The 20,028-nt window shown below is 41.6% G+C and overlaps 2 long non-coding RNA genes across 2 annotated transcripts in view; both read right to left on the bottom strand.

Moving 5' to 3' along the window:
* The window catches only part of LOC143815872 (uncharacterized), a 400,109-nt gene that overhangs the window by 20,945 nt on the left and 359,136 nt on the right, over window positions 1–20,028 (bottom strand). The gene's annotated exons all lie outside the window — the stretch shown is intronic.
* LOC143818182 (uncharacterized) overlaps window positions 14,154–20,028 on the bottom strand; it is a 16,320-nt gene continuing 10,445 nt past the window's right edge. Inside the window, exons 2-3 of the long non-coding RNA XR_013224366.1 lie at window positions 15,609–15,642; window positions 14,154–14,567 (exon numbers count right to left, since the gene is read on the bottom strand). This is a non-coding gene — a long non-coding RNA (uncharacterized LOC143818182). The remainder of the gene's footprint in view (window positions 14,568–15,608; window positions 15,643–20,028) is intronic.

Genomic DNA, 20,028 nt, shown 5'->3' with positions numbered 1-20,028 from the left:
TGGAACCGGTAACTCAGTGAGACCCGTCCTCACCGTGCTTTTATGCTTACTGATGCGGGCCCTTACCTCCATGGTCGTCTCTCCCACATAGGTAAGACCACACGGGCACACAATCATGTACACTACAAAACTGGAGGAACAGGTATACCTCTCCTTCATCTTACCAGTGTGAGGGTGGTGAAAGAATTCCCCCTTTAGCATATTATTGCAACAAGCACAGCCCAAACAAGGAAAATTTCCATGCTTGGCTGTGCTTAAGGTTTTTTGGACCAAAGATTTTGAAGGTCCATTATCCGATTTCACCAACCTATCTCTTAGGTTGCGTCCCCATCTAAACGACATCATTGGGTACATTACAAAACCCAGACGTGGTGTCTTTGTGCACGTCGATTGAACACAATAAGGGTCTGGAGGCGGTTTCCCATGTGCTATCAGGCTCTGACGTGGCCCCGGAGTGTGCACGGCTTGTCCTCACACTGCTGGAATTTATCCTCAGACGGAATTTTTTTCTGTTTGGCGATGAGTTTTTCTTGCAGTTGAGGTACCGCCATGGGGTCCAATGTGGCCCTCACTTATGCCAACATCTTTATGGCGGTACTTGAGGACAGGTTCGTGTACAATTCCAGCCTCTCGTGCCACGTCAGAGCCTGGTAGCGCTATATAGATGACATCTTTGTAGTTTGGGAAGGGAGTTTTGAAGACTTGGACAGGTTCCATTTGGAGCTGAATCAAATATACCCCGAAGTGCAATTCACCCTAACATCTTCTTCAACACAAATACAGTTTTTAGATACGTTGGTATATAAAAATGAGAACAAACTGTGTACCGATATTTTTGTCAAAGAAACTGACAGGAATGGGTTATTGGCATTTGATAGTAATCATCCGAGGAAAATGGTTGGCTCTTTATCATGGAGCCAATTATTGAGAGTGAGGAGAATAGTCTCGGATGAAGAGAGGATCGATAAACGATTGGATGAAATGTGTTCTAAATTTAGAGCAAGGGGGTATCCTGGTAGAGAGGTGGCCAAGTACAAGGAGAAGGCTATGGAACGTACCCGTGAGAGTACTCGTAATAGAACTCGAGTTAAACAGGCATGTGAACGCATTCCTTTCGTATCCACATACAATGCAGCAAGTAATGATATTGGCAATATTCTTAGGAGACACTGGGCCCTACTACAACGAGGCCTACCAACAGTTCTGGGTTTTGTAATGTACCCAATGATGTCGTTTAGACGGGGACGCAACCTAAGAGATAGGTTGGTGAAATCGGATATTGGACCTTCAAAATCTTTGGTCCAAAAAACCTTAAGCACAGCCAAGCATGGAAATTTTCCTTGTTTGGGCTGTGCTTGTTGCAATAATATGCTAAAGGGGGAATTCTTTCACCACCCTCACACTGGTAAGAAGATTTTTTTAAAGGAGAGGTATACCTGTTCCTCCAGTTTTGTAGTGTACATGATTGTGTGCCCGTGTGGTCTTAGCTATGTGGGAGAGACGACCATGGAGGTTAGGGTCCGCATCAGTAAGCATAAGAGCACGGTGAGGACGGGTCTCACTGAGTTACCGGTTCCAAAACACTTTATTGAAAATAGACATTCAGTGAACCAACTTAGGTTCAGGGTGATAGACAGTGTCCCGGTTCCCAGGAGGGGTGGTGATAGGTTACAAATTTTAAAAAAGAAGGAACTGCGATGGGTTTATACATTAGGGTCTTTACAACATAAAGGCCTGAATATTGATTTCAATCTACATACCTGTGCTTTTTAAATAGGATAATATACGATGTGGGGTCATTCGTTGGTATTTGTTTTTAACTTGACATTGTGTAATATATGTATTGATTTTTTTCTTTTTCTTTTCCCCCTTTGTTTTCTTTTTTTTAATGGGATGGCTACAGTCGGTCGTCAGGAGGCTGGGATACCTGGGAATAATGTGTAGGACTGAGTATCCATATATTATCTTGTCATCTCCCTTTGGTTCCCCTCCTTATGCCCCCCGACTGTTGCTTAATAGTGCACTTTTTTAATATATGTATTCCTTATGAAGTAATAATTGTTTTTTGTATTGTGCAATATAGGATTCAGGTGTATAGGTTGGAGTCTTTCAAGTTATGAGGGATTTTCCCTTTTGTGAAATTCGCCGTAGTTACAGATGTTTGCATGTTGCCTTGGTGACCGGCGCTGCCCTGTGTCACATGATGCGGTGGGTGTGGAGCGGACGGACGGCATCGCTGGTTGGTCCGCATCTCGCTTTGATGGTGTGGACGCTTCCTGTTTGCGGTGCGCCTGCGCACTCACATCGCCGCTGTCTGATGACCAGGGCTGGACGCCGGATGATGATGTAAGTCAGGGGCAGGTAGGTACGGCTATTTCAATTGGAGATAATGATAGGACTGATTGTCCTGGGATCGTTGATAGGCACCTAGACACAGTTTGGCGGTAAGCCGGGTGATATCCTATTGGCCCGGTGTTGTGCGTTTGCTCCAAGCGGATTGGTGAATATCTCCATGACAACCTGAAAATGCACGGAGCGGATTGCACAGTGGTTTGTTTATATTTGTGGTTTTTGTACATTCTGACGAAATTTTGCACTTGATTGCCATTATATATATCGACGCTAGTTGATTTTTAATGCATAAATGTTTGATGTCTGTTTTGAACACTGATTTATTATGTATATTCTGTGGGTGGCGGCCGGATGGTGATTGGTGCCCTGCGTGGTATCCACACTATTTAAGGCCATCCCTTTTTATCTTTTGTATGCTTGATAAAGACCTCTTAGGTCGAAACGTCGCTTTGATGGCATAATAAAGCTACCTTTTTGAAATTATTACATCCGGATGGAGCGCTGTGATCCTTTTGTTTGAAGCATACGGGCAGAATCTCCCTTCGATCAGGAGAAAATAGAAGCAATGGAAGCTATATTCCTCACCACCCCTCTTAAATAGCGTATGTCATTAGTGAGATGATTAAAACACCTGTCCCACTAAACATTGATTTGTTAACATATAATCCCATTAATTGTTCATTTGCATAGGGATATAGACTTTCAAATCCCAATGACATCCCTCTCACCTGGTAGTGTTTCCTAGGATCAATCCCGTTCTATATGGAGCCAGCGGTCCACGTGTAGTGACTGCTTCTGCATCTCCCGCATTTACCGGATTGTTGGAACGCAAAAGCGATCCAGTTACCTCACTTCCGGTCACTGGGGCAGATACCCACCGTCGGACCGCAAGAGTAGTTCTCCTACCTCACTTCCGGTCCATGGAGCACATGTCCTCCATCCAAAATTTTTGGATATTTACATGCGTTCCATTTACATTTACATCATACTCCCCAGATCTAATTGCGGATCACCTTGCCTCCCTATATTCTCATAGCATAATCACCGTTTCAGGGGTTTATATGTAAAAAATATACAAACAATATTTTGGTATTTTATCGCCATATCATATCATCCCCATGGTTTTAGAGGCACAATACTTAGGTTGATTTATTTTTCCAAAAATACATATATGATCCACATATATTAGTATAAAGGTTCTTACTATTTATATGTTTTTAAAGAAATCATTATCAGCAGCAGTATAACCATACATTTGATGGAATGGGACCACTATATGGAGATGTCCCTTTAATTAAAGGGAAGGGAGAAATTTTTGAAAGTCAGATATTTTTCGGTGAAAAAGGTATTTTGGCAAGGTTTTCTAATGCAAGGTGAGTACATTCTATATAAAGCAGCCAAAGGTCAGCTGCTCATTAAGTCCATTCGGGGCAACCGTATTTCGATGGAAAATCCATCTTGCCTCTCTCTGCAAAATGAGGCGATCCCAGTCACCTCCTCTCAGGAATTTCCCCACTTTCTCAATACCTATAAATTTTATAGCTGTTTTATTACCATCATGGACCTCATTTATATGCCTGGCAATACGGGTGTCCCTCTTATGTTCAATTTCCCCAAGGTGTTCCCCTATTCTCCGTCGGAGTTCTCTTTTTGACTTCCCAATTTATCCTAATCCACATTGGCAATTCCGTTTATAAATTGCTCCTTCAGTCCGACAATTTACAAACTCCCTGATCACAAAGGTCTGGTCAATATTTGAGCGTCCAAAGGTTTTACTTTTCTGGATAAATGGGCACGCTACACAGTTCCCACAACTGAAACAACCCTTTACGTTTGATTTAAGCCAGGTCTCCGTTTTTGGTCTCACAAAATGACTGTGTACTAATCTGTCCTGTAATGAGCGGCCCCTTCTATGTGTAATATGTGGGTATCCCCCCAAGAAGGGTTTTACCTCATCATCCATCTCCAAAATAGGCCAGTGTTTTTCAAAGATCTTTCTGTTCTCGTCAGTTCCATTATTGTATGTGGTTATAAGTCTTACAATGTCCAGTTCCTCCGTTTTTTCTTCTTAGGGGGTCAATAGGTCACTTCTATTTTTTGACTTACTGTTCTGATAGGCTTTTTGTAAGACCTTCCTGGGTTAACGCCTCTCCAAAAATCTCCTCTCTAAATCATCAGATTGTTCTTTAAACATCTTTTTATCAGAGCAATTTCTATGAATTTGTAAGTATTGGCTTCTTGGGATCCCCCTTCTCTGTGGGGCAGGATGACCACTCTCCCAATGAAGTAATGAGTTTGTCACAGTATGCTTTCTATATGTACAAGTTTCCAAAGCCCCAGTCTTTTATTTTTTTAATCATCACATCCAAAAAGGGTAAACTTGTTAGGGGTACCTCTCCAGATCACACAAATATCTTCCAAATATCGGGCCCACATCTCCACCTTTTCACAATTTTTGGGGGGTCTTTCCCCAAAGATCATTGTTTCCTCCCACCAGCCCACCTAAGTGGAATCTCTCTGGTGGGGTCCTGGGTTCTATATTTGTTCACAGAGTATAATTGAGGTGAAAACCATATATATATTTTTTCTTATCTCTGACAGACACTCGAGATTTGGACTATATTCCCCAAACAGGGGTTTGAGATATCTGATTTGTGTGATGGTTTGGAGTGACACTGTTTTTATGGAGGTAATGACCTCTTTTTAGAAGACCAACTAGTAAAAGTTATGTTTTAAAACCACATTTTCTCTTGCTAATATTTAGTATTTTTCTGTGGTAGAAACGGTGATAGTCTTTTGTTATATTTCTCTAGCTATATATTTCTATTAGATGTGTTGTATGGCAGGATTTCTGTCAACAGAATTGAGTACAGATCAAAGGTTGGTGGAGGCGAAAGAAGTTTTTCTGAGAAAACATTCACTCAGAAGAAATATACCCCTACCTATAATGTAGCATTTAAAGAACTTACCTAAGTATATAGGGATAAAATATCCTCATGGTTGGAGGTTCAAAGTCTGGAGAATTACATTAAAGAAGTTGTCCACTACTATAAAGTTTTTTTTTTTTTTTCATAAATCTTGCTATTATGTGCCACTGAAAACATCTACTGTGTTTATTTTAACAATATTACCTGTTATCATGCTGTAGCAGCACATCTTCAGTGCTGGATTCAGCTCTCATGGGGTTAATCGACTACTTCCTTATTGTGCCCTAATACTACAAGTTCCATGATGCTTTGCACTGTCCTCTAAGCCCGACCTTAGCACACCCACTCCAAAACACACCCAAACCCCTCCCTCCTCTTCCCCCTCTATCTTCAGGCTGATGAGGAGAGGTCACATCTTGGTCACAAGCTGTAAAGCAGCACCAAGCACTGCACAACCATGGTGATCAAGCTTTTAGCTTTTTTTTCTTTCTCATCTATTTCATAGTATATATAGTTTAGTATACATATGATATACTGTAAAGAGATCCTACTGCGTATATGTCTTAGATATGTAAATTACACAGTACATGTGTGGTTATATGTGTCCATCTACATACGCTTGTGTGCATGTATATATATTATGTGTGTTCTTATTTTACACTATTTGTGCTCATATACAGGAGAGGCCCCAGTTTCAGAAACAATATATGGGCCATTTGCAGAAATAACAGCTCATCCTAAGTCACAATTCCACCTGCTTTCGAGGTAGAAATGGCCCCCATTGCATTTTAGCTGCACAGATTGCACCAATATGCGATCACACCTTTTATATACACACCAATATATACTTCTATGTGTATGTATGGAATAAATTATTTATTCATATACATACACTTTAATATTTTGTTGCAGTGATATATACATACATATAGAACTTTTAAGGGTTTGTCCACTATTCTAACAACCCCCTCTCAGTCTGTACGTTTACTAGATTCCAGTGCCTGCACGTTCCAATAGTGTCGGCGCGGTGTCTTGCAGCGATTGTACCCTGTGGTCAATCAGTGGCCGCATCACTCTCACCACCTTCTAAGCAAACTCTTATATCTGTAGGAAGTGAGTGTTGCTGCATTTTTTTTAAGAATTACCAAATGTAAGCCACTTCTTCCTAAGGCGAAGACAGTGAAGCAGCCACTGATTGTCCACAGGGTTCACATAATGACACTGACACAAATTCTCCGTGAGAGAAACCGTGGTGACAACATTGGGAGTATTCAAATCACATCCTTGTATTCACTCTCTGAGTGTAATATGAGTAACCAAAAATCTGCATTCACACTGAGAAATTACAGATTTGTAGACTGTAGTCTACACTGTGCATTTTATAGATTCAAAACAGTTTTAGTATCATATATTAAAGGGATTGTTCAGTACTTGTCCATTACTTTATATTTATGGTCTTTACTTTGGTTATGTCATCACTGGGATTGCGATAACCATATCTTCCACCCTCACCGATGATGCGTTTTTATAGAAAAAAAACTGAAAAAACACCCACCACCATCACGGTGATAAAGGGATCCAAACCCTAACCCTACCCCTAACCTCACCCCTAACCGTTTAATGAACATTTTCTGACAGTCATAGTGCCACGATATTTCAGTGCCACGTATATAAGTGCCACGTATATAAGTGCCACGTATGTAAGTGCCACGTATTTCAGTGCCACGTATGTGCCACGTATTTCAGTGCCACGTATTTCAGTGCCACGGATTTAAGTGCCACGTGCCACGTATGTAAGTGCCACGTATGTAAGTGCCACGTATGTAAGTGCCACGTATGTGCCACGTGACACGTATTTCAGTGCCACGGATTTCAGTGCCACGGATTTAAGTGCCACCTATTTCAGTGCCACGTATATAAGTGCCACGTATATAAGTGCCACGTATGTAAGTGCCACGTGCCACGTATATAAGTGCCACGTATGTAAGTGCCACGTGCCACGTATTTAAGTGCCACGTATGCAAGTGCGATGTATGTAAGTGCCACGGATTTAAGTGCCACGGATTTAAGTGCCACCTATGTAAGTGCCACGTATTTCAGTGCCACGTGCCACATATTTCAGTGCCACGTACGTAAGTGCCACGTATTTCAGTGCCACGTATTAAAGTGCCATGTATTTCAGTCCCACTCCCGTGTAGCGGTGGGATATGGGGTAATAAGGGGTTAATGTCACCTTGCTATTGTAAGGTGACATTAAGCCGGGTTAATAACGGAGAGGCGTCAATAAGACGCCTATCCATTATTAATCCAATACTAAAAAAGGGTTAATGAAACACACACACATTAGGAAAAAGTATTTTAATATTCTTCATTTAACCATACTTACCATACTCCAGCACCTGCAAAAAAGTAAAATAATAAACCGTATACTACCTGTCCGCCGTAGTCCAATTAATAACGAGTGTCCCACGACGATCTCCCCTATAGAACAGTGACATTGGGTAGTGTCACTGCTCTATAGGACCCTCAGTGACACACTGACAGAAGACAATGGCTCCTGCAGTGCATCACTGAGGTTACTAAAGTTCACTGGTCTCACTTTATGGCAAAAAGCTGCATGGGAACTTTCTCATACAGCATGCCATAAAGTGAGACTAGGGACTATTTTCTCACAGGGGTGTAGGAATACATTGTGGGGAATACATTGTGGAAGGATACCTTCCTCCCCTCATTGTGTTCCTGGAGCCCCTGGAGAGTGGTTGCATCAGCAGAGGCTCCTGCTCTCCACGGGAGATCGTCGTGGGACACTCGTTTTAATTGGATTTCTGCGGATCAGGGAGTATAGTGTTTGTTTATTATTTTAATATTTTTTACAGATGACAATGGCTTCGGGGATCAAAGTGACAAGTGATGGTGAGTATGTAATCTATGTTATATGTACTGTATGTCTGTTGTATGTACGTACTGTATGTGGCATGTTTCATGTCGCATGTCACATGTTGCATGTCGTCGCATGGTGCATGTCGCATGTTGTCGCATGGCGCATGTCGTCGCATGGTGCATGTTGACGCATGGTGCATGTCGACGCATGGTACATGTCGTCGCATGGTGCATGTCACATGGTGCATGTCGTCGCATGGTGCATGTGTCGCATGGTGCATGTCGTATGGTGCATGTCGTCGCATGGTGCATGTCGTCGCATGGCGCATGTGTCGCATGGTGCATGTCGTCGCATGGTGCATGTCGTCGCATGGTGCATGTCGTCGCATGGTGCATGTCGCCGCATGGTGCATGTGTCGCATGGTGCATGTCGTATGGTGCATGTCGTCGCATGGTGCATGTCGTCGCATGGTGCATGTGTCGCATGGTGCATGTCGTATGGTGCATGTCGTCGCATGGTGCATGTGTCGCATGGTGCATGTGTCGCATGGTGCATGTCGTCGCATGGTGCATGTCGTCGCATGGTGCATGTCGTCGCATGGTGCATGTCGCCGCATGGTGCATGTTGTCGCATGGTGCATGTCGTCGCATGGTGTGTATGTACTGTGTTTTTTGTTTTTTTTTTAACATTCAACACATTAGCCGGATGATGGGACTACTACTGTCCCATCATTGGCTAATGTGTCACTCACTGTCAGTGTAGCAGGCAGAGCCCGATGGGACTTGTAGTCCCATCGGACGATGCCTGCACACACACGCACAGCGCCGACACACACACACACGCACAGCGTCGGCACACGCACACACAGCGCCGGCACACACACGCACAGCGCCGGCACACACACGCACAGCGCCGGCGGGCAGAAGCGCCGGCGGTCACAAGCACCGGCACCGGCGGGCAGAAGCACCGGCGCCGGCGGGCACATGCACCGGCGGGCAGAAACACCGGCGCCGGCGGGCACAAGCACCGGCAGACCCCCGGCGACCGAAGCACAGCCCAGCCACACATCATGATCCCAGCACTGAGCAGTGAGCACACACAGCCCCGCCCGCCCCCAGCACAGCCCTGCAGGCAGCCCCCAGCACCGCCCACAGCCCAGTCACTCTTGCTGAGTGACTGCTGACTGTGGGGGCTGGTCACGCCTGCTGCTGACGTCACGTCAATTTTCAGAGCCTGGAAATTGACGTGACGTCGGCGGAAATGAGCGGCGGCTGCAGTCTGGGGGTCATGTGACCCGGACTCAGCAGGAGGAATAGCGCCGCTCACAGGCGAAAACGTCAACAGAAGGTAATGGCACAATTCATTAGGGGCCCCGGGGGGGTACATTGGGGGGTTAATTGAAAGTAGTGGACAACCCCTTTAAGGCCGGGATTGTACCTAGGGGACTTAGAATCACATTAAACCCAGGTAATAGACAGAGGAACCCTGGCTTCATCTCCAGGTGGGAAAAGAAAGCAACAAATAGTTCCCTATGCCTAATGAACCTTCTCTTGGAGGAGGAAAAGCAGACATTAGCTGTTCTAAATGACAAATTGAAGGAACAAATAGAAATTACTAAAAAATTCTCAAAAGAAACTGATTTTGGTACAAAGGAGAGTAAACTACAAGGTAATATTGAACTATTTCAATATCATCTAAAAGAGAGGAAGCATAAACAGTATCTTAGAGATCTGCAAGACTTCAAGGACAATAAAGCATATCTGTTTCTTAACAATAAGACTTCATCTGTGGAACAACAGACAGATATTTCTTCTACAGATACTAATTTATCCAATTCAGAATATAGATCCAAATCTGAAACGGGGAGAAATAGAGGACGGGGAAGATGGCGAGATACAAATAGGGGGAAGCATTTTTTGGGACAAGAACCCCGTTTTTTTAGACCTAGGATATCCCCTAAGAAACAGAATGAATCGGGGGAGGAATCAATACCCAAATTAAATAACCAAATTATTAACCTCTCCTCTAGACAACTGAATAGTAGTGAAATCAAAATTTTGAGTAGAGGCCTCTCCTTTGTGCCCTCATCGGATCCCAATTTATTTGAGACCATAAAGAACGTACATTTATTTGTTAGAAAGCTGTGGTGGAATTTATTTTTCTTCAATAAGACAAAAAAAATAGTGAAATTTTGGACATTCCTGTGGATCTACTCCCGGACGTTAGACTCTTGTACAGTGTCGGAGATGCGGGTGCGAATTCCACAGGCTTGGGTCCGTTTACAAATTATAAAAAAAAAAAAAAAGTACAAAAATGCCACCAAACCAAGGGGATATTTCATCAATTGATGTGTTTGTAAATATGGTCTCAAGGGATCTAAAAGATTTGGACAAGAATAATCTTTTCTTTGGGCATAATTGCAGTAAAGAGGAAATAATGGCCCTTACAATTACACTTTTTCACGGTTTCTCTCTGAAACTGTCCAATATCCTCCACTGTTCTCCTGTTTTTGCTGAAGCAAGGTCAAAAATATATTATGTCAAATATATACAGCATTTGTACAGTGACCGAATCTTTGGGATTTCAGCTCTGCTTGCCAAGACTTTGAAACAACTGAGATGCAATTGAAGTGTAGACTTTCAGGTAATAAAGATTAATCAACAACCACAAGACGGATTTCATCAATACAGGTATCATTTTATTCAGTATAACGGCTCTGTCCTGACACTCCCTGTAGATTACTGTCAGGGCCGGACTGGGACTAAAATTCAGCCCGGGCATTTGAAGTTACACAGGCCCATTTGTCACATGGTGACTGTATAATATCTTTGTACACTTGTATGTTACAAAAAGTGAGGGGAGTGTAACAAGACTATATAACATATAATCACAGCTGTATCCAGCATTACAGATCAGTCCTATTTATGGGTTTTAGTTGCAGTACCAAGAAAAGTCGCTACTTTACCTACATAACTGGATCTCGTAGATAATGAAGGGATGAGACGACCGAAGGCTATGGAACCTCATTCTGATGCTCCATAAACTTTGCCTACAGCCACGTTTGGTTCCGCTGCGAAGCACGAAACACGGTGACTCTGAAGAGCGGTGACATCAGTAACCTCACCGATCTTCAGATATTCCAGGTCTTGTGCTGAGCTCGGCGACTGTGAAGTGCGGTATTGTTACTACCGTCACCGCTCTTCAGAGTCGCTGGATCTTGCCAGGTCTGGGCTAGTAGGGGGGTGTCTGATAGACACCTCTCCATTACTTACACCAGGTATTGATGGCAGCTGACATTACGCAGCTGACATCAACCCTAAAAATCATTACAAATACCAGAATTAAATGCTCTGGCGGCTGGGAAAAGCAGTAGAGTTATCGCTATTCCCAGGTGCCGGGTGCTAACTTCAATCATCCTTGCCTGGTCTCCCTGCGAAGCATTTCTGCTGTATTTAAATGCACTGATCTCAGGCCGCTAAATGAGTGTGATCGACAATACTGAAGTCATTCGCTTGTTTCCTGGCCTCTTTACACCAACTGAGAAAGAATAAAGGGAACAGAACAATCACAATTAGATCAATCTGTCCCCATACAGTATCATGCTATCAGCAGCACTTCTACAGTTTACACCGGCGATGTGCTGCTGAGAACAAGGATTTCTGTTCCCGCATAAATAATCCAATCACTTGATGAATAGGCAGCATTTTGTTTGTTTAGTATAATACACCCCATAGTCCTCCATATATTATAATGTGCACCTCAGTCCTCCATATAGTAGAATACACTCCTCCATATAGTATAATACACTCCTCAGTCCTCCATATAGTATAATACACTCCTCATACTGCTCCATATAGTATAACACACCTCAATCCTCCATATAGTATAATACACTCCTCATAGTCCTTCATGTAGTATAATACACTCCTCAGTCCTCCATATAGTATAATACACTCCTCATACTCCTCCATATAGTATAACACACCTCTCAATCATCCATATAGTATAATAGACTCCTCAGTCCTCCATATAGTATAATACACTCCTCAGTCCTCCATATAGTATAATACACTCCTCAGTCCTCCATATAGTATATTACAGTCCTCCATATAGTATAATACATTCCTCATAGTCCTCCATATATTAAAATACACTGCAATTCCTCGATATAGTATAATACACTCCTCAGTCCTCCAAATAGTATAATAGATTCCTCATAGTGCTCCATATAATATAATGCCTGCCATTGTCATTAATGTAGTACAATTCACTTCCCATAGTATAATGCACCCCATAGTTCTTCATATATTACAATGTATTCCCCATATTCCTTGATACAGTATAATGCAGCCCACATATAGTATAATGATGCCACCCCAGAGTATAATGCAGCCACCCACAGAATATATTGAAGCCCCCTGAGTATAATGTAACCCCCAGAGAATATTATGCAGCCCCCTCATATAGTCTAATGCAGCCCCTGCATATATAATATATGCTAGCCCCCTCATAGAGCATAATGCACCCCCCATAGAACATAATGTAGCTCCTCCATAGAATATAATACAGCACCCCATAGAATGTAATACAGCATCCCATAGAATGTAATACAGCCCACCTCCCTATAGAATATAATACATCCCCCCATAGAATATAATGCAACCCCCAGAGAATGTAATACAGCCCCCCATAGAATGTAATACAGCCCCCATAGAATGTAATACAGCCATCCCCCATATATTGTAATACAGCCCTCCCCATAGAATGTAATACAGCCCCCCATAGAATGTAATGCAGCCAGCCCCCATAGAATGTAATGTAGCCAGCCCCCCATAGAATGTAATGCAGCACAGCCCCCATAGAATGTAATGCAGCCAGCCCCCATAGAATGTAATACAGCCAGCCTCCATAGAATGTAATGCAGCCAGCCCCCATAGAATGTAATACAGCACAGCCCCCATAGAATGTAATACAGCACAGCCCCCATAGAATGTAATACAGCACAGCCCCCATAGAATGTAATGCAGCCAGCCCCCATAGAATTTAATGCAGCACAGCCCCCATAGAATGCAATGCAGCCAGCCACCATAGAATGTAATGCTGACAGCTTCCCATAGAATGTAATGCAGCCAGCCCCCCATAGAATGTAATGCAGCCAGCCCCCCATAGAATGTAATGCTGCCAGCCCCCCATAGAATGTAATACAGCACAGCCCCTATAGAATGTAATACAGCACAGTCCCCATAGAATGTAATGCAGCCAGCCCCATAGAACGTAATGCAGCCAGCCCCCATAGAATTTAATGCAGCACAGCCCCCATAGAATGTAATTCAGCCAGCCCCCCATAGAATGTAATTCAGCCAGCCCCCCATAGAATGTAATGCAGCCAGCCCCCATAGAATGTTGTGCAACCATCCCCCATAGAATGTAATGCAGCCAGCCCCATAGAATGTAATAAATCCCCCCATAGAATGTAATACAGCCCCCCAATAGCCCCACAATCAAGTTATCACTCATTGATATATTAAAAAAAACTACTGTCCTCACCTCTCCTCATGCCCCGTGCATCTCCCAGCTTCGGTCTCAGCAGCTGCAGTCTGCCCGCCCGACACACAGCAGGTACGCGATGATATGATGTCATCGCGCACCCGCAGTGTCAGAGGCAGGGCGGTGAATGTTGGGAGAGGGAGCGACAGCAGACACTCTCTCCTCCATCATTGCATTCAACTGTACCGGCGTCATAGACATCGGTATAGTTGAATGCGGTGGCGCTGGTGGGGGGGTGAGTCGGCGCTGGGGAGGGGGGAGTCGGCGAGCGGCCCACTACTGCCACCGGTCCTTCTGGCATTTACCAGAAGTGCCTGATGGCCAGTCCAGCCCTGGTTACTGTGCACAATCCTGCTGACAGGTTCCCTTTAAAGGGAAATAGGAAAAACGAATCCTGCTTCCAAAAATATCAAAATTTATTGAGGATAAAATCCAAAGTCCAATAACATGGTTCACAGGAGAATGAGTAGCAGCAGGCTATGCGTTTCGAACAATGAGTTCTTTTTCAAAGCTGCTCACTATGCATCACAGTATGGTTAAATAGCAGCTGTGACAAATCACAGTGAGTAAATTTATCACCTGACACATAAGTGAATATATACAATAAAAACATTAAAAAAACAGAAAAAGAGGAAAATTCACATACAGGTGCATAAAACATTACATACAAACTAAACAATGTTGATATCTTAATAGTGGAACATAATTTCTTTACGAGCATTCAAGCCCGCAGGATAGCAAGTGTTAAGGCAGAACATCCAGTAAGCTTCACGCGTCATTAAGCGTCTTTTGAAGTCTCCTCCTCTGGCTGACATCGCAAGCTTCTCAATGCCGACAACCCGGAAAAATGCTGTACTCCTCTGGTGACAGGTAATAAAGTGCTTAGAGGCATACGACATGGAGCGATTACTATCAGTGGAGACAACAATGTCAGTAATGTGCTCAGAAATACGGATCTTAAGCGTACGAGTAGTACAACCTATATAACTCAGTTTACATTTTATGCATGTTATCATATATACCACATTTCTGCTGTTACAATTAATAAATTGCTGAATTCTATATTCCTGTCTGTTGTCGCTATCATAAAAAGAATGTGCAACAACAGAGTGAGCACATGTTCGGCATAGCCAGGTGCGAGAAACATTGCCAGAATTGAAAAAACTGGGAGAAAGAATGTCAGACAAAGTGGTGGCCTTCTTTGCAACCACTTGACACCCTGAAGACAAAATCTTAGAGAGAATTTCGTCCTCATATAAAATAGGAATGTTTTTTAAAATAAGAGCTTTAATGCTATGATATTGAGGACTGTATTTAATAGAACAAAATGTCTTCTCATTTTAATTGAAATTCCTCTTCCTATTTTTTTGGCAAGAGCATGTCGCTCCGTTTTTTCTTTTTCACTATATTTTTAGCTCTATCGAGCGACCAATTAGAGTAGCCTCTTTTTTCTAGTCTTTTGCAGCACGAATCAATTTCTTGCCTGAGAATACCAGCATCATTGCAGTTTCTAGCTATCCTGGTTAATTCACCTACTGGTATAGATTTGATAGTATGTCCAGGATGACTACTAGATGCATGCAAGATGCTGTTACCCGACAATGGTTTACAATATGTGGAAGTGGCGATGACATCACCTACAATACCACGCAACGTCAGATCTAAAAAAGAGATTACATGTGAATCATTGCTACAAGTAAAACGAAGATTAAATTCATTGGAGTTAAAATAACTCAAAAGTTCCGGTATGGCAGATACATCGCCACTCCAAATAAGGAGCATATCATCGATGTATCTGCCATACCGGAATATATCCAACAAAAACGGATTACAGTCCGAATATAGAAACAATTCCTCCCAATAAGACATGACCAAATTGGCCACGGATGGTGAGTGTTTACCTCCCATAGAGACTCCTTTGCATTGGAGAAAAAACTGTTGGTCAAAAGAAAAATAGTTATGAGTCATCAGAAAATAAATAGCTTGCATGATGTAATTGCACAAATCAATAGTATAATTGCTATATTTTTGCAAATGAAATTCAAGCGCTTGAATGACAATATTCTGTGGAATACATGTATAAAGAGAGATGACATCACAGCCTATCCAATGGAAACTGTCACTCCATACAGTATTATAGAGTTGGTGCAAAACATCCCTTGAGTCTCTCAAAAATCCTGGAACTCTCATGACAAGAGGCTGCAACAAAGAATCCACCCATTGACTTAAATGTTCCATAAGGGAACCCATCCCAGATATGATAGGACGCATTGGAGGAGGTGTAGTGCCCTTATGCACTTTGGGCAAGCCATACATCGTGGGTATAATAGGGTGACCCACCTTCAAATATTCCACATGCGTTTTAGTTAGTATGCCCAAAGCTGCACCATCATCTACTAGGCTAAATAATTCATTCTTAAAAGACAGTGTGGGATCTGAAGGCAATCTCCTATATGTCGTGCTATCACTAAGCAGACAATTAATTTGATCTTTGCATGTCGATGTATCCATCACTATAATTAAACCACCTTTGTCTGCCTTTTTTATAGTGATCTCATGCATATTTCTAATTTCTTGAAGAGCTTTGCGCTGCTTCAAATTTAGATTACCTTTACCTGTTTTCTGCTGAACAGATATATCTAGAGATCTCAAATCCCGTTCGATAACAGCTTGAAATCTATCCATGCAATCTACTCTCGATTGAATAGGATAGAATGATGGATTTTTGGTGTTAAATTGTTCAGCTTGATTTACATCTCTATTCATGGATACATTGAGATTATTTAGATCGTTCAAATTTCTCAAAAGACATTGTTCATTAAATGTGAAATCACAATATTCATTCTGAACAGCAGAAACACCCTCAGTTATAACCGATTCCTGTCCAAAGAAATGTCTTTTAACTGTTAGGTTATGAATGAATCTGTTAACATCCATTAATGTATGAAACAGGTCAAACTGTTGATCCGGTGCATATTTAAGTCCCAGCGAAAGAACTTGCAATTGTTCCACTGAAAGATTACAACTTGAAATATTTAAAACGTTAGAAAAATCACCTTGAAAAGTAGATGTTATTTCCTGTTGCGGGTAGCCATTCGGAAATTTCCTGCGGTGCTTGCGGCCCCCGCACCTCTTGCGTTTTTTGAATTGTGTCTTCTTGGTTTGCGATAATAAGTATTAGTGTTATCCATATTTTGATTGATGTTTCCATCTGCGCAAACTTCATTAGAAACATTATCCGTAGAATCCACGTCCGAAAAACTGAAGGAGACTCGGCGCTCAGATGCATCAGAGGAATTAGTGCGTTTGAGAATTCGGCGAGGGCTTCTGTTAGATTTCTGCCACCTGCCCCACTCATACACCTGATTCATTTGATAATCTCTCAAGTCACGTTGGAATTTATTTTTCTTCCGACTCATAATACCATCTTCTGATTTAGAGAGAGATATCTTGATGTTTTTTAATTCCTCATTATATTTGGCAGTATTTTTGTTTTCCAAGCCGATTTTAATGTCATTAATTTCTGACTGAATATTTTTAAGCTTGGTGTCCTCATATTTCATTATTAATTGCATCAATTGGATAGAGCAATTACTCAGGATCAAATTCCATTCCTCCACAAATTCTTGTGAGTATATGGTGGTAGGAATTTTTTTTATGCGCAATCCTCTAGGGATCATATCTTTACGCACATAATTGTCCAAAGTAGTAAAATCCCACCATACTTTCATTTCACTTATCATGAGTTTTTCCAATTTATTAATGTCTATGCTAAAAAGGTCGGACTCAGACCCATTAGCTGTTGAGGATTGATCCATTGAAAATAATTGAGCAGCTTTTCGAGCTCTTTCTGGACTTTCATTCATATTTTAAAGATATTTCAAAAAAACCCACAAACAAAAAAAATGCCTCAGAGCACAGAATTTTAACAAAGTGAAATACTAGTTTTCTTTGGCTCTCGGTGTGCACGGTCAAAAAACTGAACTGAACAAGGAAAAATAATGAAAAACCAGCTCACCTATTAGGCATTTGTTGTGGGGAAGCCCGGGTACCGTGCAGTCATCACGTGAAACGATAAGGGAAATAGGAAAAACTAATCCAGCTTCCAAAAATATCAAAATTTATTGAGGATATAATCCAAAGTCCAATAACATGGTTCACAGGAGAATGAGTAGCAGCAGGCTACACGTTTCAAACAATGAGTTCTTTTTCAAAGCTGCTCACTATGCATCACAGTATGGTTAAATAGCAGCTGTGACAAATCACAGTGAGTAAATTTATCACCTGACACATAAGTGAATATATACAATAAAAACATAAAAAAAAACAGAAAAAGAGGAAAATTCACATACAGGTGCATAAAACATTACATACAAACTGTGGAGTGGCGATGTATCTGCCATACCGGAACTTTTGAGTTATTTTAACTCCAATGAATTTAATCTTCGTTTTACTTGTAGCAATGATTCACATGTACCGTAATCTCTTTTTTAGATCTGACGTTGCGTGGTATTGTAGGTGATGTCATCGCCACTTCCACATATTGTAAACCATTGTCGGGTAACAGCATCTTGATTTTTGAGAGACTCAAGGGATGTTTTGCACCAACTCTCTAATACTGTATGGAGCGACAGTTTCCATTGGATAGGCTGTGATGTCATCTCTCTTTATACATGTATTCCACAGAATATTGTCATTCAAGCGCTTGAATTTCATTTGCAAAAATATAGCAATTATACTATTGATTTGTGCAATTGCATCATGCAAGCTATTTATTTTCTGATGACTCATAACTATTTTTCTTTTGACCAACAGTTTTTTCTCCAATGCAAAGGAGTCTCTATGGGAGGTAAACACTCACCATCCGTGGCCAATTTGGTCATGTCTTATTGGGAGGAATTGTTTCTATATTCGGACTGTAATCCGTTTTTGTTGGATATATTCTGGTATGGCAGATGCATCGATGATATGCTCCTTATTTGGAGTGGCGATGTATCTGCCATACCGGAACTTTTGAGTTATTTTAACTCCAATGAATTTAATCTTCGTTTTACTTGCAGCAATGATTCACATGTAATCTCTTTTTTAGATCTGACGTTGCGTGGTATTGTAGGTGATGTCATCGCCACTTCCACATATTGTAAACCATTGTTGGGTAACAGCATCTTGCATGCGTCTAGTAGTCATCCTGGACATACTATCAAATCTATACCAGTAGGTGAATTAACCAGGATAGCTAGAAACTGCAATGATGCTGGTATTCTCAGGCAAGAAATTGATTCGTGCTGCAAAAGACTAGAAAAAAGAGGCTACTCTAATTGGTCGCTCGATAGAGCTAAAAATATAGTGAAAAAGAAAAAACGGAGCCACATGCTCTTGCCAAAAAATAGGAAGAGGAATTTCAATCAAAATCAGAAGACATTTTGTTCTATTAAATACAGTCCTCAATATAATAGCATTAAATCTCTTATTTTAAAAAACATTCCTATTTTATATGAGGACGAAATTCTCTCTAAGATTTTGTCTTCAGGGTGTCAAGTGGTTGCAAAGAAGGCCACCACTTTGTCTGACATTCTTTCTCCCAGTTTTTTCAATTCTGGCAATATTTCTCGCACCTGGCTATATCATACAGGTTTTTACCGCTGCGGTGCCTCTAGATGCCGAACATGTGCTCACTCTGTTGTTGCACATTCTTTTTATGATAGCGACAACAGACAGGAATATAGAATTCAGCAATTTATTAATTGTAACAGCAGAAATGTGGTATATATGATAACATGCATAAAATGTAAACTGAGTTATATAGGTTGTACTACTCGTACGCTTAAGATCCGTATTTCTGAGCACATTACTGACATTGTTGTCTCCACTGATAGTAATCGCTCCATGCCTCTAAGCACTTTATTACCTGTCACCAGAGGAGTACAGCATTTTTCCGGGTTGTCGGCATTGAGAAGCTTGCGATGTCAGCCAGAGGAGGAGACTTCAAAAGACGCTTAATGACGCGTGAAGCTTACTGGATGTTCTGCCGTAACACTTGCTATCCTGCGGGCTTGAATGCTCGTAAAGAAATTATGTTCCACTATTAAGATATCAACATTGTTTAGTTTGTATGTAATGTTTTATGCACCTGTATGTTAATTTTCCTCTTTTTCTGTTTTTTTGATGTTTTTATTGTATATATTCACTTATGTGTCAGGTGATAAATTTACTCACTGTGATTTGTCACAGCTGCTATTTAACCATACTGTGATGCATAGTGAGCAGCTTTGAAAATTTTGATATTTTTGGAAGCTGGATTAGTTTTTCCTATTTGCCTTA

The sequence above is a fragment of the Ranitomeya variabilis genome, chromosome 3, assembly GCF_051348905.1.
Source record: "Ranitomeya variabilis isolate aRanVar5 chromosome 3, aRanVar5.hap1, whole genome shotgun sequence".
Classification (NCBI taxonomy): Eukaryota; Metazoa; Chordata; class Amphibia; order Anura; family Dendrobatidae; genus Ranitomeya; species Ranitomeya variabilis.
Note: the sequence above shows the minus strand (reverse complement) of the source record. Positions and strands in the feature narration are given on the sequence as shown.